Source organism: Vidua chalybeata, chromosome Z, assembly GCF_026979565.1.
Source record: "Vidua chalybeata isolate OUT-0048 chromosome Z, bVidCha1 merged haplotype, whole genome shotgun sequence".
NCBI lineage: Eukaryota > Metazoa > Chordata > Aves > Passeriformes > Viduidae > Vidua > Vidua chalybeata.
The window spans coordinates 27,703,615-27,726,218 of NC_071570.1; the positions used below are offsets into that span (position 1 = coordinate 27,703,615).

Consider the following 22,604-nt stretch of genomic DNA (forward strand, 5'->3'; position numbering starts at 1 on the left):
AATTAACATTCACTCAATGTGTAGAGATCAAAGTAGTTACAATATACAAATATCCCAACAATAATAAGAGAGCACTCACAGTTATTTACAACAAACTTGAACAGTCTCACCTACACAAACCAAAATGCTGCCTTTCCCTTCCCACCTCCAAAGCCAAACACTTCAAATAAAGCCCACTCTGGTGTGTGAAGCAAAGTGTATGGAGTAAAAGTATGATCAATTTACCCCAACAACAGATGTAGTTACAGACTACAAAGGCTCAGGAAAGAACTTCCTAATACCTGCATGATGCTTGCCTCTTCAACTTAAGACTCCATTGCAGTAGCACAGGATAAATCTGGGAAATCAACCACCAGTAACACAGAACAGCCTAATACCTGGCATAAAACACCCTCACTGCCACTATGATCACTGCACAGGCTTTCCACCTCCTGGCAAAATTGCTTTTCCTCATGCCCCAAACCACTGAAGGAGGAACATAAAATTGTTTATTTGATATTACAAGAATAGAGGAAACATTTATGGGGTAAAACATGAAGCAGCCTACAGACAGAGTCTGGAGTGAAAACACTGTTAATTTAACCCCCACACTCACTTTGGAAAACCCAGACAAAATGTGTTAAACATATTAATACATGACAGAAAAGTAACGAAGACATGTGCAACATACAGCTGTGTCTTCATTAATGCCAGATTACCATGTGGTACATGACCATTTCGTATGACCACTATGGAATACAAATTTATGCCCAAGCACAAGCACATTTCTGTCAAGTTTGCCTGAGCGCAGGATGCTGCATTCAAGCTGACTTCGCATCAGCTTTAAAAGTACCAACAATATCTGTTTAGGTATTGTCAGAGTCACAGAGAGATGAACAACATCTGACAGAGCAGAAAACCTACTAGTATAAGGTTAACATTAAAACTGGGGATGAAAAGTTATATTTACATGAGACATTTGCATTGTGTGGTTATGGGTTTTGATTAGCTTACAAGTGCCTTAAAGATGTATTATTGAATCAACAATCTAAATCAAGCCAGTAAATCAGTGTCTGTAGGGTAAAGAGCAACAAAGCATCCTCCTCCCTCTATACTCCTCTGTCCCTATCAGAAACATAAAGGCATTCAGTCTTTTCTCTAACTCTGAAGGTAATCTCATGTAGCATGTGTTCATGTAAGCAGTTAAAATGTATCTACAGTAGAAGGCAGATGGGCAAAATACCAAAAAACTTTCATATTAAATACAATTTCACACACACATAGGAGAAAATAATTCAGAAAAGCCAAGTTAGGATTACAGACATAGCTGCTTAGGTTGCCTAAATGAGACAATATGTATTATCTCATCTGGCAGTTTAGCATGACTGAAATGAAACATAATTTGCAGTTGACGCCAACTGGCAGGAGACAAATGTTCATGGTAATCTTTGTGTTTTATTAAGAAAGTTCTTCTGTGTTAAATTACACAGAAAATGGATTGGAGGCTTTTGGTCTAAAAAGTACAAGGGTTGCAGATGCTACCGTGAGCTGTTAACTCATAGAAAAATGTGTCTTTTCTACAATTTAAAAGCACAAATCTAAAATTATGCCAGGTCAAATCATCTACCCAGTACCTCTGTCTCCAAAAGCAGCCAAAAGCAGATGTCTGGGGAAGAGCATGAGAATAGTGTAATCGTTTAGTCATACTTTCCCCAAATACACTTGTCTCCAATAACTTGCAGCTCAGGGACTTTCAAAGCCAGAGGTCATGCTTATGTATTTAATAATCCCTTACAGACTCCTTTTTCCATTAATTTTGTCCAGTTTCACTTCAAATTGGTATAAATTTTCAGTATCCACAACATCCTGTGGAGTTACACAACTTAATATATATGCATGACAAAACTCCTCTTTTTGCTATTCCAAACCCAACATCTGCAACTTTCATTTTCATGCTCATTAGTTCTTGTACCGGGAGAGAAAATGAACAACTTATCCCTAAGCCCCTCACCACACCATTCATGTTTTTATAAAAGTATCATCACATCCCAGTTGTCTCTTCTCCTCACTAATTTAACCGCTGAAGAGAGTCATAGGGCTGAAAAGAAGATCCTCATCATGTCAGTAAGTATGAAGAGGATCCCATTCTGTTTTATTCTACATCATTAGAGCCTCAAGAAAATATATTCTTAACTAGACAAACAAAATAGATGTGATGTGAAGTAATGAAAGGTAACCCAAAGAAAAGCAACAAAAATAACTGGTGTACAAAGCCCAGCACCTGTGAGGTGAAAAAAAGCAGGCTATTACAGTTAAAAAACCACAATACATAAAAAATAATTACTTGCTTTGCCCTAGACAGATGTAGAATGAGCAACTGTAGTATTAAATTACTACAGGAAAGGAATGAATTGGATAACACACAAAGAAAATTTTAACATGTCATGATGATGTAAGGGAGGCCAATGAGTTCCTTAGAACAAGTCACAGATGACAGGTACAGATGATGCTAATCTGAGGCAGAAGAATGGGGTAGATGATGCCATAAGATCTCTTCTAGTCCTATCTTTGTATCATCTTCTTGGGATGTCAGATGGAATCTCTTCCTCTCAATGATTTAACAACATCAAAATAAAAAAGCCGAGGGGGTGGAAGGTTAAAGGGAGCTACAGGGTTGATTGCTCTGGAAAAAAAAGAAGTTACAACCTGCTCACAAATAAATTGTTTATTGAGGCCCTTTCCTTGCCCATCTCCAAGGAGCCTCTGGAAAAAATGAGGAACCACCAGCCAAGAGCTGGAGATGTTTTGCTGAAAATATCAACTTCTGCTCTCTGACCTTGCCTGCCATTCTTTAAATCTGGTTGGGAAGTGGAGGCATACTATGCAGAATACAGTGCAAATGAGTATGTGAGACAGCCCTAATGCACTCTTAAGGATTGTTTATCTACTGTGCAATGCATGCAATGAGCAACAGAAAAACAAGGTAAACTGTTGACACAGGCTAGTCAAACACTAAAAATTAGACTATTCTTAAAGCTCTGTTTTAGAGAGGACTTTCACTCTTTCATGTTAACATGTAGCATTCTTGCAGTAACCAAGCTCAAGAAAGGCTGGATATTTCCGTACTACAAAATCAGCTGCAATAAAAGGCAAGCTCTAATTCAAGTTGTCAGGGCTGTCATGGAATGTGGTCTGGGCCACTTAGATGTAAAGACTGGTTGAAGGTAATTGCACTAATTTTATGCAGTCATGATCATGACTAATGATTAAATAAACATGTATACACAACACAAACCTCATCCACATTCCTGCAAACTGGATACCTCTACTAAATGATCTACCATCTCAGCAGTGCAATCAGTTGGGCAGTCTGCAGAATATCTTATACGCCAGTTGTCATATACTATGTCTATTAATACCTTTAAAAGCCCCAAAACAGACAAAACCGAGACCTTTGTTAACTCCTTAAACGGGAAACCATACCAGATAAAAACTAGCTGGAGAAAAATCAATACACAGAGACACAGAGAGAGAGTGATGAGACGTAAGAATGCATGGAACTTTTACTATCGTGCCGAATTCGTCCTACCACTTATGTTGAACTTAAAATTATTTTCTAAGAGCACAGAAACATATCCATAAATATGACTGAATATAAAATTAAAATATATGCTACTATTTCCAGCATGCAAAATAAAAGAATACATTACCATATTAAAACTAGAACTCACATGTAAAATTTTCTTGTAAACTTTAAATTACTCAGACCTGCCTGTGCAGAATGACATTGAGGATTTGTCAGGTGGTTATTCTGAAATAGTTACAATTGCTAAAACTGTCATGATGATCATGAATACCTACTGCCTTATTTTCTGAAAAACATTTCATAGAAGGCTGCAAGAACTAGAGTATTTGCACAAGATATTCTCCAATATTTTTATTTCAAGCGTATTTATATTTCAAGCTTATTTCAGTATGTATTACTTATCAGTATTAAACAGTTGTGCAGAAAGATGTTGCCATTCTTTGAACAAAAGAACTCTGTCAAGGTACTCTGTACAAATACTGCTTTAGTTGTCACGACTGTCACTCACTCTCCCTCAGAGGGATGGGGAAGAGAATCAGAAGAGGGAAAATGATAAAACTCATGACACTTCAATAAGTAAAGCAAAAGCCATGCACTTAAGCAAAGCAAAACAGGGAATTGAATTAATGCTTCACATGGGCAGGCCAGTGGTCACCAATCACCAGTACAGCAGGGCTCCATCACAGGTAAAAGTGACTTGGGAAGATGAAGTCATCACTGCAATCTTCTTCTTCCCCCAGCTTTATTGCTGAGCACAATGCTACTTGGTGTGAAACATCCCTGGAGCCAACTGTGGTCAGCTGTCATGGCTGCGTCTCCTTACAACTTCTTGTTCATCCCAGTCTACTTGCTATCAGAGCATGAGAAGCTGAAAAGTCCTTGACATGGTGTGACTACAGCTCAGCAACAACAAAAACATCATTGTGGTATCAACATCAGTCTCATACTAAACCCAAAACATAGGACTATATCAGCTACTATGAAGGAAAATAACTAACTCAGCTGAAACCAGAACGTCAGTAAACTCCTAATATCTGATAGAATATGTGCTCTTATCTGCAACACCTTCTGCAGGTACTTTAACTGTAGGAACAGTAACTATATTTACTGGATATATATATATGACTTATTAAACATTAAATAAAAAACCTCACCCCTTTATATGAAAGTATTTTTGGCACAGCCTTCCCTCCACATACTTACTGTTTGCAGATGATGTATCAAAGTAATATGCACATGCTAAGAGACAAAACAAGAGTACATAACCACGAAAGACAAATGTATCTGCCAACATATAATACTGGTGTATTATCACCACCTCACACTTCAGTGATGAGGTCAGGTTTAGGCAAATTAAAGTCCAATGAAAAGTCTGAAAAACTTGTTTACAATGATCCCAGACACAAGCCTTGCAAACTGCAATTCACTGACCTATGTCAACTGATTTGGCTTTCAGATAATCTCCCAGTGAATACTATTGCAAAATCTATAAACACAGATGGCACCAACTGGCACCCTATCTGCAATCTCAGCAGAAGATCAAATAAATACAGAGACTGAATTTATCTTCCCACATCACAGGTAATTCTTTCCAAACAGGTTTAAGGGATCATCACTGAAAGCTGAACCAAGAAAAGTCCTGTCACAGCTAACCAAAGTCTCAACCACCCTGAGAAGTCACACTGCTCAAACAAAACAGATTTAAAAACTGTATGGCTTTTAATAAAGTAATGCAACATTCAATTCAGACCAGGCTCTGGTTATAATTGCTACAATCATGATATTGACCATTTCTATTAGTAAACTCACAGGACTTTCTCCTAAAGCACCCTTACAGAAAAACTTACTTGGGATCAAACGAATGAAAAGGCTGACAAGCTACAGTTAAACTTTCAGGTAAAGTATCAGTTGTACTATTAAGGCATAGTATATTATTTTATCTACAACACTTACTGCTATTGTTCTGGAACAGAATGACAGCATTGATACTTATCACTGAATTTCAGAAATTATGTACAAGAAAGGCATATAATGTATGCAATGCCAGGTGTCAGCAAGCATGAAGATCACTTAGTCAACTCTAAAGCTGCTACTGTGTGTATAATTAAAAGCCAAAACATATTCATCAGTAAGATGTAAGATACCACATAGAACACTCCAGTCCAAAAATACCTTCACCACCTTTAAGATGACATTAAGACAAAGAAGTCTGAAATACAGCAGTGACACCAATGACAAAGGAGACTGTACAGCTGCTTCAGCAATATTGCTTCATTGTTTCTCTAACAATCTAACAGCACTAGAAGCTGTTAAAGGTGAAAAGATCAGCTAAAATAAGCCTTCCTTGTGTGTCTGGGTTCATTATAGTACTCTCAGTGGCTCCAACACAAAATTATGCTTTCTTCAAGACATTTTTTGCTCTTTTTATAGTATTTCATTCTCATGGTTTATCATTTAGTTCCTGTGTTTTCACCATGGGCTTCAGAGACACCATTAAAGAAATCCCAACCAACAACATCTAAACCAAAATACATAAGAAATATTTTAGGGAACAAATTTTTGCAGCATTTCTCTCATGCATCAATGTCTCAAATATTCTGGATTCGCCTTTGAAGAACCCACATCTAACTTAACTATAGAGCTCCAAGCTGAAAAAATGAGAACCAGAAGACAATGAGAGCTGGAGAAATTAATCTTTAGCAAAAGACCACGCTTTTTTTTTTTTGTTTGATTTTTTAAATTACAGTAGGGAATCAGAAACTGGAACCTATTGATTATGTAAACAGCACAACAGTCTCTAAATATCTTTTGCTGTGATTTATTTATACTCAGTCATGGATACATACTGTAAGTGTCCAAATGCTATGTATATTGCCACGGGTCAGAATTTCAGATACATTCCCAATCTATTCACAAAAAGAAACAAAGGCAAATTAAAAAGAAATTAAAACCTCAGATCTGCATTTTTTTTCCAAAATGCATCACCTTCTGTCAGCAGTGTAACATGAAAATATCACTTTACTTACAAGACAGTAAACCAGTACTTGTTTATAGACAGCTTTCACAGTATCTGGCCACAACTCCTGAGCAATTTTAAAAGGCAAGGGATAACAATACTATTTTTTAAACTGGGCTTTACAAATGCCCTACATTGAGCTTTATTCCAATTCATCCGTATGTAGGACAGTGATTTTGGAAGAATGCATCCTATTCATTCCACTTTTCCAGGGCAGATTTTAGGCACCACAGCTCAGGAGAATCCTGTCAATTTTCAAGAAAGCTGAAAAGCCAGAAGGGAAAAGTCTTTGGTATTATTTTAACAGACTTGTCAACTACAATCACATCAGCAATTGTCTTTGCATCAAAAAAGGGCTCTGAGAATCAGTAACATCTTCCAGCCGCTTGCCACCTCTTTCCTTGTTCCCAAATAAGTTCAAATGCTGGCACCCCACAATTATTTATCATGTAGGCAGAAAGCAGAGAAATGGGAACCCCTGAGAGGGAAGGGAGGCACTGAAAACACAGAGGAATGCAGGACAAAGGAAGACATAGCCCTTGTTCACAGGGAAAGAATGTGGACATAAAACAGTTTCTCTTATTGCTACCAGCAGTTAGAAGTGTGAAGGGTCAGCCAACAAGAGGAGCTGTGTATGCTTGTGCCTGGGCACGAACACACGAACACAGTGTGTGTGTAAGAGGCGAGGACAGTCAGGGACAGCAGGGCAGCCATTCTCTCACCCTTCCACTTCAAGCTTTAACAAACAGTTCTGAGGCAAACAGCAGCTTCACCAAGGGCTATTTCTAGGTGGAAAGACTCTTCCCTTTTTGTCTTGTAACAAGCTAGGTTTCAGATGCTGAGGGTAAAATTCCTAGAATTTTTTTTTTTGTTTTCTTGCCTGATTTTTTTTTTCCTACTGATTTGTAGAAATCTTACATTAGCTAGGAGCTGCCATCCTGTGTTCAACACATCCCCTGCCTTGCAACCACTACTTCTCTTTTACTGCGGAGCCCTCCAATGGGTACTCAATGTCTAACAGAATAGAATCTTCTGGAAACACAAATTTTGATGAATACTAATTCTTTTCTCCAAAACACTCAGGAAAATAATGAATCCTCCTTTTCATGTAATTATTATTGAAACAGCAATGTCTACACCCTATGCAAAATAAAACACCAGGTTTCTTGCCTGGTTGCCAACTAAACAGTCACCTGCAGCTCAGTCAGGTTCTGCTGATGCAACAACACATAGCAGTTAATAAGTCATTGTCCTACTGTATTACAGAACACCACAAGCAATCACACCTACAAGCTAGAACACGAAAAAGGATCATGGCAATTATTGGCTTCCTTTCAGTCTTTGCCAGCAGTACTTCTGATCTTAACTTACCAGCCCAGCACAATCAAGAAGAGTGTCTTAGAAGATGTGGAGGAACTATGCTTTGATTAAATAAGTAATAAAAATAACTGTAACATTCTTACACAGCAATGCTGCGTCCATTCCCAGGGATTTACAGTCATAAAAGAAAATGACACACTACTACTACTTGCCTAATGTGTGGGTACATCATCACGCAAACATTTCCCAGAATGCTTAATAAAAACAGAAAATTAACTAAAAAAAAAAAAAGATAAAGTGGGCAATTTCCTACATACTGATTAAACCCACTGCATGACTCAGAGGGAGAAATCCTGTGAAGAAAGCAGTGATGTGATTAAAGCTGGAGTGGCTGCAACTAGCATATGGAATGAAAAACTGAGCAATGATCCCATGAAACTGTGTGTGAGATAAAACTCTCTCATCAACAACTATCTTAACAGTCTGCCTATACCCTGACCTTACAATGCATGAACATGGATAAAATACTCAAGAAGACCACAAAGATTAATTTGGATTATATTTTTCTAGTATGTTTGATTCAGAAAAAATAAAATGTAATGTCACTGACATTTCCCAGTTAGCCACTTTTTGTGCACAGCATAAATTTAGGTCTCTATGAATTACTATAAGGACCATAAGGTTTCTGTGACCAAAGCAAACCCATTGAAAACAACAGGGCCCCTTGCAGGTATGAGCTTGAGCAGTCAGAACCCAATGCAGGACTGGGACCAAGCAGACATCTTCATTAAGGGATCTGTAATGGTGCCTAAAAATGTTTCCCTAAGATTTGCCTTTCCCTAAGAAAGGCAAATCTTTTTATTAACATATATAATATTTTCTTCTGGATGAGTAATTGTGCTCATTTATTCCTACTAATACATTTCTCATTAGGATGCATACATTCACAGCGTCTCGTTTGCTTAGTTCTGGCTTGGTGTAAACTTACTATGATGGTGCAACGCTGCTGCTCTGCTACCAGGTATTGGGAGCGTGTGCACTTGTCTGGACATGGCACTGCCAGCCCATGCTGTTTTACTTGATGTTGCTCCAGTGCAACCACAACTTCAGAATGATGGGATCCAATCTCACCAGTGCATTAATGATGCCTTTGGAGTGACACCTAAACTTCCAAAAAAAGTGCATTGGTAACCTGTGTCACCTACTTCCTGCCCTTCCCTGAAAGGCCCTAAAAGGCCCTGAAAACTAAAATATACACACACACATACACAGAGACACACACATCCCTCCCTCAAAAACTGGCCCCAGAAAACGTCAGCGATGTGAAGGCACCCGGGTGAGCTTTGAACCCTCGTTCCCAGAGGCAGCTCGCAGAAAGTCAAGAAGCTCCCGTGCCCTCGGAGAGAGGCTGCAGGTGCCCCGGCCAGGGGCGGCCACGGGCAGCCCGACCCCCGCTACCCGTCCCGCACGAAGTCGACCGGGGCCCCCCGACGGGCGGTGCCCCCCCCGGCCCCGCCCCGCTCCTTACGGCGCGGAGGGAGCGCGGCCGCCCCGCCGCCTCGCGGTGCCGAACGTGTGTGCGGAACGCGGCCAGGCGCCGCGGACCCCCGCCCGCTGGCCGGAGAGAGCCGTGTCCCGCCGGGAGCGACTGCTCGGCAGGACCGCCGCGCGGGAGGGAGGGGAGCGGGGAAGGAGGGAGCGAGGGAAGGAGGTAGGCTGGCGGCCGCAGGCGCCTCGCCGGGTCGCGCACTGGGTCCCCGCCGCGCTCCCCGCGGGGAAGGCGCCCGGGTGCCCTCCCGCTCCGCCGCTGCCCCGGCGGTCGCCGGGCGGCTCTCGCTGGCGCCACAGCCCCGTCCCTGCCGCCACCTCCGCGCTGTGCCCTGTCCCGTCGCGGCTGTTCCCCGGCCTGTCCCTAAGGCTACACCCCTGGCCCGGGAGAAGCAGAAGCCCCGCCGCCTCTCGGGTAATGAATGGAAGCGCAGCCAGTGGTCCCCGGCCTCCCTCCCGTCCTCCCAGCACCGCACAACTTCAGCGGTGCCGCTGCCTCACCGCTGCCGGGCAGAGCCGGCTCCTCCGCGCTGAGGCTCCGCTCTCGCCGCCGCCTCCGGCCCGCGCCCCGCCGGGCTCGCCCTCCTCCGCTCCCGCCGCGACCATGCACCGAGGGAGGAGGAATGGGATCCCGGCGAGGGCCGACCCGGCCGCCCCCAGCCAGAGGGAGGGAGCCGCGGCGAGGGGCGGGGAGGGATGGGACGCGGGCGCCCTGCCCTGCCCAGGACCGGCCCCCTCACACTGACGTCCCCCGCTTCCACACCGCCGGCCGCAGGGAACCGTGCAGAGCGGGGCCGGGCGGGAGCCGGGCCGGGCCGTGGAGGCACCGCGACCGTGGGCGGGCTGGCGTGCCCCGGGGCGAGAGGCTCTGGAAATAGCCCAAATAACCGCTGCCCCGCCGTCCTGGCGTTTGAATAACCAAGGGTGCGCCATCTGCCCCGTCCGACAGACAGGCTGAGAACGGACTGGGCAGCACGACTGGCAGTGTCAGGCCCGGTATTGCCTGTTGCACGTCGCATCACAGTCTGCCCCACCGGACTTAGCCATAGTGGATGCATTGAATGGAAAGCAGGAGTGGTAAACAGCAACTCCTCCTGTCCAAAAATTCCTCTTGGTGTAGACCTTCAGAAATACTATTTATATTGCAAGAGAATGTCTAAAAAGTATACAATGCTTCTGTTTTCAAACTTTTCCCCCTCAGAACAAATAATTTTCCACCAATATCCCTTTAAAATCATATTTAACACTCTTCCAGTTTCAAAGCAGCACTCTGATGACCCAGGCTTTTCCAGAACTTTGTAATTGTTAAAGTATCTTGAGATGTCGAATGCCAAGCACATACGTGTCTACAAGCAGTGACACTCATTTAAAGCGTCTGCAGGAAAATTTAAGGTTTAGGCTTGGACATGTCTCTGCATGCCTCTGCTATCCTACACTGTGGCACCCTTGTGTAATATGCTGCTCGTTGTAAGTGGATGACAGGTGTCTAACTTCATACAGCTCATCTCAGTGTCAGCTTCACTTGCTAGATTGGAACTGGCTGTTGCAACAGATAAAACCAGCTGCTAAGTTGGTCAATAAAATAAATCACTTTGGGTATCTCACAGACATAAATGAAGTGCTACACCAGTCAAAACTTGATTTGCTGCAGCTAAAGCTGTCCTCCTGGGAAACAGTAAGGAGTTCTCTTTTCACTGCTATCAGAACAGTATCTTTCACAAACACTGCATTTACTTGAAGCTATGTCTTTTGACTAAATTATCCTTTTACTGCCATGATACGCAGCAATCAGTGCAGGCTGACCCTGTTGACTGCTTGGGACTCCAAAGTCTTCAACTCTGCAAGAGCACATTCCATCTGACTGGACCCAGTTGCTGGACCTGTGCTTTTTTAATTGGTGTCTGCTGCTCAGAAGACCAAAAGCCAGAAAATGTTTTCCCAGGTACATAGGTTGAGGGAAAAAAAAAAAAAAAACAAATACAAAACTCCAAGAATTTTTTTATGTTCCTATGGCAAAACCAAGAAAATAATATGCAACTCTCTACACTTACTGAAAACAGAGCATATGTTTTCATGTCTGATTATTGTCCAAACTTCTGTCCTTACATTACTTTTCCTCTTTCTGGACAAGTCATCAAATGAAACATTCTAAAAAAAGTTTTATTAGAGACATTTTTGAATGTTCCCATTAGAGAGTCTGAAAATTCATTTTCTACAAAATAAGGGTGTCTTTGTAAAGCTGAACTTTCTGTGACCTTTGAGAGCAGCCACTTTAACATACAATAGTAGACAACTCAATAGGTCTGTCCAATAATAAACATTTCTTTAAAGAATATTTTAATCCTAGGGACTTCACACAAGTAGCGCACTGACAACATTATCTGATAACACAAAAATTAATGTATTAGTCATATTAGTTTTCAAAAAGCTATGAGGCCTTTGCATTCCAGTTTTGGAGTGCACTTTGAGCTAATACCCACAATACACAGGTCTGCTACTTTTGGATCAGTTTTTTCTGAAATATATACATGTCCATGCTGGTTCAAAAAGATAGAACCATGATATTACAACAACGAGAAACTATAAAGTCTGCATTGCACATATGTGCACGGCAAACATCAGTTTTGTCACTATTAACTTTTTAAAAGATATGTCTATTAACTCTTAAAAAGATACAGTTAAATGCTAATTGCTTTAATAAAGCTCAGGTAAAATGAAGGGAAAGAATTATTAAAGCATTCATACTATCTTCATATATGAAGTTAGCTTTTAAACATAGACCCACATGTGTCCAAATCACAGGTCAGTCTCATAGCAATTAACAGACTGGATATAAAGAGTGATGTTGTGATGGTTGCTGCAGTAGGGGATCCAGTGGCAGCAGCAGCTTTTTCTTCCTCCTCTATTAATTGTTTAAAAACTGTTTGCTATTTAAAAATACATAATAGGGACAATTACACAGTGCTGCTATCAGTAAGTGGTAGTGTGCAGGCTTAGCCACTTCATAAAGTAATTACTTATGGGAAAGATGACACCTGATGATAATCAGATGATAACCCATGGAACACTGATAAAGTTTTTAAGAAACTTATTACTGACTTACAGCACTGCATGTAACACAGTGGGCAACCATGTCTTAGAACATTTTAATTTGGGCTAACAGATAGTCTGACCCCATTGGTGTTGTGGTGTGTTTTCTTTTTTATTATTGTTTTCAGTAGTTGGCTGAGGCATTAGTTCAGTCCTTGCTGTCAGTCCTCCCTCATACCTACCCCTTGCTCCAGAGAATTCCCTGTCATTTATGTATCCCTTGCTGCCCCAGTGGTTTAGTTAAACTGCTCCCCGCCCCTGGAACTCCCTATTGGTTTAAACATTGTAATCCCTGCCTTCTGTTCCTCCCCTGCCACTTTGTTATTGGTTCCTGGTCCCAAGCGCCACCCTGCTCCTGTCACTTAAAACTCACTGCCCTACGTGTGTGTGTCGTGGTTCTTGCTTCTGTCCTATATTTCAGTTATGGATGCGTTTAGTTTCGCTCTTTTGGCATAATAAGCGATTCTTGGACAAGCAAGCAAGGCCCATCACATCATTCTGCATTGATCCATTGGCAACTGCTTAGTTCGGGGTCCCGGGGAAGGTGTCATGCCCCCTTCTATGGCTAACACCAAGTGTGCTGCTGCACATTGGATCCTGTCTGGTCCACAGCGCATATTGTTACAGGTACGTTTTAGCATACTACCTGGATGCTAAAAAGAAAACTTGTGTGGCAAGCTCAGTACATCAGGTTGTGAGGCTGAACAAGTCTGTGACTTAGAAAAACAGCCATGAGCAGGCAGTTTTCACAAGGAGGTAGGAAGTAGCACAGTGAAATCCCCTGATGTAGTCTGAAGGCCAAGGATTGTGACCCTCACAGATCTAAATATAGCATAAAATTTTCTTAATTTGAACACTTCTTTATTTGGAATTGGTGTGAGAAACTTGATATTTCCTTCTATCTAAGTAGTGGAATTTTAATGCTAATTAATTACTATATTGCCTTTGATGTGCAGCTCTAAACATTTTTATTTAGCTTATCTTAAGCCCAACTGCACAAACAAATAACTCATCACCAGAACTTAGCCCATACACGTTATCCAAACAGGAAACAGAGACGTCAAGCAAGCACACTTTGCATTAAGTAATATATGAGATGAAAAAGATGATATAATGTTTTTTCCTCTTGCTCATAGACTTTTCCAAGTATTAACTTCATAGGCATTAATTTGTTCAGTCAGTTTTCCTCCCTAAATATTGGTTTACTTATAACCCCAGATAGTAATAACTGATCTCATTTTGCTTGATCGATTTAAATTCTCCATGGGCTGTCAGAATGAAGGATTATTTTACCCTGAAATTTCCTGAAGTTCACCTGAACAAATACAGCCTTGGATGTGGCCCAGAAAACATTCTCTGAAGGTTGTAAGAATAGAATATAGGCAGGGCAGACAAAACAGGATAGCAGAAAATACAACCAAAGAGACTACGACATCCAAATAACTAGCAAATAACATACACGTTGGAAAGAAGAACAGACACTATTTGGCTCAAAATTATGTTCTCACTTAGCCTGTGAATAGTCACTGGAAACTATTAAAATATTGGATAAGATACAAAAATTTCTATAAAGAGCCTACAAAAAGCCAAGAATGAACAAAGTGAATATCATGTGCGCATACTGGAATTAGTAGTTGGGCTAAAGAGCAAATCAATCTCAATTTTTTTTAAGCTTCAGATATATTCATACTAGATTTGTTCCCTCATTGCACTTACTCTTCTGTTGCTTTTTGTTGTTGATATTTTGGTTTTATTTTTTAAGTGGCCACTGTTCCAAAATCTTCTCACTGTGGAGGAATGGAATAAGTTTTAACATTCTATTAAAATGAATGATCTGACTACAGAAACACACAGGGAAGAATTTTTTTTGAGTAAAATAATGTTAAAGAAAATGCTGCATTTGGAACTTGCCCCAAGAACTCCAAGGAAAATGGAAAAAGAGGATTTAATATGCAGAAGATGGTGGGAAATATATAAAAGGGAGGACTCAGCTCTGGAAGAGTGAGGAAATTGACTTGGGACATGGGTGTTATTTTATTGTGGGTTTTTTGTTCTTCTGCCCAAAAGTAAGATGTAAACCATCAGCTGAAATAAATCTTCAAGAGAATGTGTCTTTCTCAAGTAACACTTGTTTTTGTTTGCAGCTTCAGAAATTTCGGTTTCTGTAAGAACTTAGCTATGACATTTAATTTTTCAGTAGTTCATTGCTGTAGTGTCAACCAGTATATGGTGTTACAGAAAAGAATTTGATCTCTCTAGTGTATAGCTGTATAGTGACAGTAGGGACAAAAAAAAAAAAATCTGTTCATACTGGAGACTTCATGAGCAAACAAGAAATGAGAAGAGGATGAGGTTAAGCTAAAAAGGCTATTCAAAATTATTACTTTATGTTGTAGATAATGAAAAATGTGCAAGAGCATCCACAGTGGATAACAGCAATACTATATTGAATGTACAGATTTCAGAGGAAAGGAATTTTATTGCTCAGGTCAAAAAATAAAGTTAATATGAGAATTGTAGCCACAGATAAAGAAAATTACTACGTTGAAGTTGTTATGTACAGAATCAATGTGCAGTATCTAGACATACCTGCGTGTGATGACCTAGGGAAAGATCAGTGCTGAGTAGCAGAAAGTATGGAGATGTCTGCAGAGAGAATGGAAATAGGAGGAAGGTTTGGAAGAAAAGACTGGGAGTTGTCTTAAATCATACTGAATATGAACTGATTACTTAATTCCAATATATCCAGAGACATATCTTGAGATTTTCATCTCTACAGGAGAAAGAAGTCGAGGGTGATTCAGAAAAGCTAGTCCAATAACCTGTTTAGATACGAAGAATAAGTGAAAGGGACGAAGGACAGGGCTGCTTAAGCCTCCGTGGGAAAGCGATGAAGAAAGCACTCTTCCAGACATACAGACCAATGCAAGGCAGCAGCAGGCATTCATCAAAATAAAAACAAATTGAAAAAATAAGGCCAGTTAAAACAGTGTCTCAGAGTCTGAGACCTTTAAAAAGAAAGCAACATGAGAAGAGACAAAGGCCTGTGGTGGGTGTCTGAGATATCTGTGGACTCTGGCTGAGTATTCTGGGGTCCACATTCCATCTCTGAACCAAGCTTGGTGTTTTGGGGACACTAACTGTTAAACTAATTTGGGACTCTGCCAATATGTTACAATAGAAGAATCTACCACTGTATTTTAAGAAGGCTTTAATTGAATGCAGACACTCAGACTCACTGAAGGGATCCAGATTTATCACTGTGCCTAATCTCTATTTTTGAAACACATATTATTGTAACTAGTATGTAAAAAAAAGCTGTCTAGCCAAATAAATGCTGCCTGACACAACAGCAGTAACAACTGCTTTATCTCCTTTCCCATAATTTGGCGCTCTAGGACAGAGAATATTTTAAAGTGCACTTTGATGCAGTAATTAATGGGAATTTAAATTATCAGTATCCTTTCAACTGAACAAACCAAGACATCCATTAGGTATAAATAATTAAAGAGGTTGGGTTTTAAATAAGATATTCAATTATTGAAATTCCTACATTAATAACGAACTATGCTAATCTGCTTCTCTTCTAATGTCCTCAGGAGTGCTGAGAGAAATGATACACATTCAAATGACTGAGAAGGCTATTATGCATAAAACATTTGAAATTACTCTATCAACTCATATATCCAGTTAAAAAAAAGCAACTCTGATACCTTCTTCAACTACTAGCTTATTCATCCACTAATGAGGCATTTTCTAGGACTTTTTCCAAAATATCCTACAGTTCTATTGGCTGTGTTACAAATTATAAAAGGAAATAGCCTAGTGCTATTTCTAGGAATTATATATCTCAAAAATATTTCATGTTTCATTCATCAGTGTAAACATCATTAGAGATAAATTTCAAAGATTGTAACATTGCCAAGTTTTTCAAAGCAATTTAACACTTGAAAAAATTGCTTAAGAATTGGGAAGATTCACCCAAACTATCCAAAGAAATTCAGTGAAACAATCTTGTTACTCTATATTTGCAGTTCTATAGTAAGTGCTTGAGACGTTTTTCAGAATTAAAATGGGCATTCCTAGGAATTCTGACTTAGGAATAATTCAGTCATGATTACACTTAAGTTTCCTAGGCACCACAGCATGTCAGTGAGAACCAAAGCAGCACAAATCAGAGCAGTTATAGACACCCACTACTCATGCTGGCAGTTTATGCTGGTTTTGAGTGAATTTCTACACATTCCCCACAGTCAAGGATAGGAAGTAGATTCCTAACATATTTTATGCTTATCTAGATGCTCAGGATTTTACACACTGATCATGGTATTGCCAGGATCCAAAAGAAGGAATAAACAATGATGCAGATTGTTTTTTGTTGGATTCCCCTTTGTTTTGGTCTGGTTTGGTTTTTGTTGGATTCCCCTTTGCTTTGTTTATCCTATACACTATCACATTTCCACACCTTGCACTCTGATAAAACTGTCCTTACAAAAGTTACAATTATGCCCTCTAGCCCAGGAGTGTGAATTAGTAGTGTATCCTCATCATCTTGTCAGCTATTGTAATATCTGTAATCTTTTAGGATGTTTTTGAAATCCCTGTCTTGTCTCATGTGGCTTTAGTTCCCTTTCCTGCTCCTATCACAAATGTAGTGAAACTCTTCCTACTTCTAATACTGATAATATGAAATTATCACATCCATCTCCAAAACAGGTTAAATGAGCTTTCCAGGCAGTGTAAAAAAAGGATGGAATTCTCAGGGTAAACCATGCTGTCTTGAATCACATTTTCAAACTTGATCGTTGTTTCTCCCTGAGAAGCCTTTACTTTCTGTTTTGAGGCTTATTGATTGTAAAGTCAAATTGGAAACCATGCAGCATAGGACTTTTGCCAGCACTATATTTTTGGTTTATCCAGAACTCTGAAAATAAATAAAAAACAAAATACAAAAGGAGTTGTTGTATGTTTAAATTTAAGCTTCCTGAGAAGTAACTCGTTTACCATCTGCTTGGACCTTGCCACAAGCTATTCCAATACACTGAAAATTAAAATGGCCCCTAACCTTTGGAGGACATACTGTACAGCAACATCTTCATTAGCAAAATGATTTAATTTTTGCAGAAGGTAGTTAGCACATCATATATAATTTAAAAAGAAAAAAAAAATAATAACATTAAGACAATTTTAGTTATAGAATACCTGAACTACCCATCAAATATGAATTTTAAATTATCATCTTACAAGTCAGATATACTCTCTCTGAAAAAAAAAACTCCAACAGCATTAACACATTCTGTTGGTCTACATCATGTTTATGGCCTTACAAAAGCACTAATCTGACATGTGACAGATTAAAGAGATTCAGATGTCCTAAGAAGCCTGGGGGCACACAACTTCATGTCTCTTCCAAAGAACAAAAGATATGCACATACATACTGACAATAACTTGGGGATGATCTTTTAATGTGGAGGATCACATACAGTCTACATGAGCTGGGGAAATCTGGATCTTGCTAAATGAAAAGACTTGTGAATTGGAAAAATGCTTTTTAAGGTTGAAGCATGCATTTTTGATATGGCCTGCATACTAACAGACACCAGTAGGCTTTACTTCATCAATCACTTATCACAATTATGTACTAACAATTACAATGTAGCAATTTCCTTATAACCGGGCAAACTACTGAGTATCATAATGTTAACTTCCTCAGCACAAGGCCATGTGTTCTGAATTTCAGCAGAAAAAAAAAATGGAACATGTACAAAGAGGTTTAACCACAATTCTTAAAAAACTCCAACACTTTTGAAATCAGATTTCATTGTTCATTGTAGCACACAACACTAAATAAGTGATCCTTAATATTAGATGCTTCCAAAGAATATATACACTTTGAATAAACAAAGAATATATACACATAGAATAAAAAATGAAGAGTGAGGCACTACTGGCTTAAAACTAGCAAACAAACATGCTGATGCAACCTCAGAACTTTTTCAAAATTCAAAAAAGAATCTATTAAGAAACCCCAAATTTGTGTCAGCACACTAACAATTGCTCCAGTATCTGAAGCTCTTAATGACACAGTAATGAAAATTTTTTATAAGACTGTTAAGCTAAACAAATGCAATAAACCCTTTCTTTTTACATAACCCATTGAACTATCTTCAGAAAGATCATAGTTCTTCATGAAGCTTCTTTGAAAATATTGTGCCTTTTCATTATAAAATGGCATTTCTGTAAAGTAATACTCTGACTTTGTATTTCAGCTTAATAACAGCTTGTATGTATAATTAAGCCACAAAAAGTTCATCTAGTGTTTTGGCTTTAAATTCCATGTAATTGAGCTCACAATGTTTCATCAGTAAAAACTTGCATTCACCAGAATGCTGGCTAAAACAAACCTTAAAAAATAAATTTAATGACAGTGAAAACCCTGCTGAAGGATTTATGGTGTTTTCCTGTAGGAAGAATTTTCTTTCTCCAATTATTCACTGAAACATGAATCAATCACTTTGTTTGATATGGTATATCAACTTTAAAAGAATGTGAAAATCATGCCCAATATAAATACAGGAGACCTATTTAGGAGCTTTTGCTAAAAAGGCTTTTGCTAGAGGTTGAGGATTCTGGACAACAGGCTGCTGAATTTTTTTAGGGATCCAGCCCTTTGCTAGAACAGACATTTCTCATTAGTCTTAGCTTTTCTTTAAATTAAAGACCAACATTTTTGTAACAAATCCTTTCACCTTATTGCTTATATACCCTTTAACATATCTGCATGTTAGCATGAGAGATTTGCTGGGATCTCCAGCTCAGGAGTCTACTGGTCACATAATAAAAACCCAGAATTTGAATCCCTGTCTTTAAATGGGTTGATGGCCCTCATGGAAAATTTCATTTATTTTTCACCGCTGTTAAAGTTATCTACACTGCAATCACTGCATCATCCTGCTATCGGGTGTGTACATTTCTCTTCTATGCCACTGGTTTGTGTATGTTCAGTGATAAACCTGTCTTCTGATGAGTCAGTTGCCTTGTGTCTCTGCAAAATAATCAAATAATCTTGCTCCCTGCTAATGGTCAGTTCCGACTGCAGCATAAAACTTGTTTCCTTGTTAAAGACAGACACCTTGGATCACACACTTAGAAGCACAACAACAGCCTTTTATTTCTCAAAGATTCTCTCACACACTAAGTTACACTTCATCTTTAACTGTGTTATGTGTAAGTAGGAAACTTTAAATTGCATTTTTATGTTTTTGTCTCTGAAGTAATTAAGTTAGCTGTTTAAGTAGTGATGAATGATCTGTATTAAAACACAAATGAAAATAATTAGCTGGAGATAACATTAATAAAACATTACAATGATTAGTCCTAGGAATTCATGTATTCCTTATTTGAACAGATAAGATGGAATCAAAACAATAGTTTGGAAACAAACAATACTGATATTGCAAGGACATTGCAATTATTGAGAATAGTTAGGAAAAAGAAGTAAGAGCTGAGAATTAAAATACCACAACTGATTAAAAGTAAACATTGTTAATGATGATAATTATAGGGCTACTTACAAGAAGAGGAAAGAGAAAGGAAGAAATTTATTATGGAGAAAAATAAGGCATATATTGACCAAGAGTATTACATAGTTATTAGTGCATGCTTTTCCTGCAGTAGCAAAATATCCATATATATAAATATATAAATCCATATAAAGAAAATTCTAATTTCCAAAGCCAAAATAATAGAAATTGTATTTCAGAATAATAAAAATTGCTATTTCAGTGTATAAAATCTTACTGAGCTATTGCCTACACCTTAGAGCTTGGTATCATAGCCAAATTTAATAGTTATACAGTATATCAACAGTAGTTCACTAAATAGTACTAAATAGACAAAATGTACATGGTAGCCCCCATGCTTTAAAAGGCTGTCTAACTATCCCACAGAAACCTTTAAAAGATGGGGTTTTGCTTGGTGAATACATTTTAACAAAATTACAAATTTCAACTAGTACTGTTTCTCTTAAGTTTTTTTTTTCCTAGCCTTTTCTTATGTGGTATTCAGGGGTTACACAAGAAATTGGTGGGTACATTTCCAAAGTCACTGAATAACAAGTTAGCACAGGTCATATTTTAACATCAAAATTAGTTCAGTTGCTGATCTTTCCTGGGAGTCACATTTCATTATGAATTGTTGCAACAATTGGAGCACTTGGAGAAAATCTTAAAGGAGAAAATTTTTAAGCATAATTTAGTAAACTAAGAAGAATTACACCTCTTTATTTTGACGAAGTGATGCATTAGGTTCTGCTGGGGAATTCACAGCACGTCCAGGACACAGTGTACATTCATTTCTAGTGCTGCAGGAAGAAAGTCAAAGTGCAAGGTCATTAAGAAATGGTTCCATGAAACAGTTTCTGACCAACTTCTAACATTGAAAATTAGGATTGAAGTCACTGTTAATATGAGAGTATATATTCTGGCCTTGAAACAGCAAACAAAAAACCCCAGCCTTGTATGGCCAGGTGCTCATGGTTTCCCAGTTATGTAACAGCAGCAAAATAAGCAAAATAAAAAGTTGAGGGTATATCAGGAGCTTTTATGTGCATCCTCTACTTACCATATGTATGCCAGTCTTCTGGATTTACACTTTTGGAACAATCACTGTTTCTAACAAGTTAAGATTCTTGTGGTTTTGGCTATCTGATTTCAATCAAAACGTGTGACTCAGAGCCAAATTGTGGTATTTTTTAAAGTGATTGTAAGCCAAGTGGTCTTCAGAAAGCACAGAGTACATGCAGTTAAAACAAATAAGGAGCACCTTTTTATCTCTCATCTGTCATCTTAACTAAAGAATGATAATGGCCCTGAACCTCTATTAGTAATATCCTAAACATAATAAGTGAATCACTTTCTCTTTAAAAAACAACCAAAGAGGAAACACTGTTTTATTCTTCATAGTCTGGTCATAAAAAATAAAATCCAGTGAATAAATATTTTGCAAGTCATGGGTCTATTAGATATTTTAAATGACAGGTATCTTACTTTTCTTATGTAAATACAGAGGAAGAAGAAAAGTGGAGCAACTCACAAGAATAAAAATCAAGTCTTTTTACCCCTATACTTGGGGAAAACATATTTATTACCAGAGAAGTGGATGGTCTGTACCAGAATTTGAACAAGTGATAACCATGGCTTGAGGCACAGATCCAGATTCAGAAAACCTGAATAAATATAAGGAGGTTACATATTTAGGGATGTAGTAAATCATCTGCAATGTCCTTAGCCCCAAAAATTAATTTTCAGTGGAATTATTCAGCACTTAGAACCTGTTAAAGAAAAAGAAACACGTTAAAATGTTCAGCTAAAATAACTTGTAAATAACTAAATATATGAATCCAAGACTTGGGTTAACACAGTTATACAGTAAGTTGAACTATATTCAGCATCTTTATATTGCTTTATTTTTCTCATAATGTTCAAACTAATAAACTTCAACTATAACATTAAAACTCAGTGTCACTGATAATAATTCATCATGCTAGCAATTTTAACTATGTAATTAGGATTTCCTGTTGTTTTTTCCCCTGATTACACTATTTCTTTGTTTAAATACAGCAGGTGTTTATGTCTCTAACATCTTCCATAACTGCACTGAAAAACTCCATACCAGAGACAGCAAAGAATGCATAAAATATTGACCCTTAGTCTCGTAAGTCAATGGAGAAAGCTGGTATCACCCTCAGCAATAGCCCATTCTATCAACTCATCTGAAGTTGCCAATACCATCAGATTTACAATAAGATGCAATTATGGCTGGAAGATTCCCACAGCCCTTCCAGATTCCTCAAAGATATTAGCATTTGTCTCATTGCAGCACACAACAAAGACATTGTTAAAAAATCAGTGCATCAATCAGGAGGAATTTGGAGACTTTGAAGTTTAAAAAAAAAAAAAACAACAGTGTGGGAAAGAGAAGCAGCTACAACAGTTAGGTGCAGTTATGTTTGCCAGGTTTAGTTAAAATGCCACACTCTTGGATAAGAATTTTATTCTTACTTT

The 22,604-nt window shown here is 38.7% G+C and overlaps 1 protein-coding gene across 1 annotated transcript in view; it reads right to left on the bottom strand.

The window, feature by feature from the left end:
- The window catches only part of LHFPL2 (LHFPL tetraspan subfamily member 2), a 118,790-nt gene extending 108,779 nt beyond the window's left edge, over positions 1-10,011 (bottom strand). Inside the window, exon 1 of the mRNA XM_053931353.1 lies at positions 9,951-10,011. The gene's annotated coding sequence lies outside the window, so the exon portion shown is untranslated. The remainder of the gene's footprint in view (positions 1-9,950) is intronic.
- Positions 10,012-22,604: the final 12,593 nt, after the last annotated feature.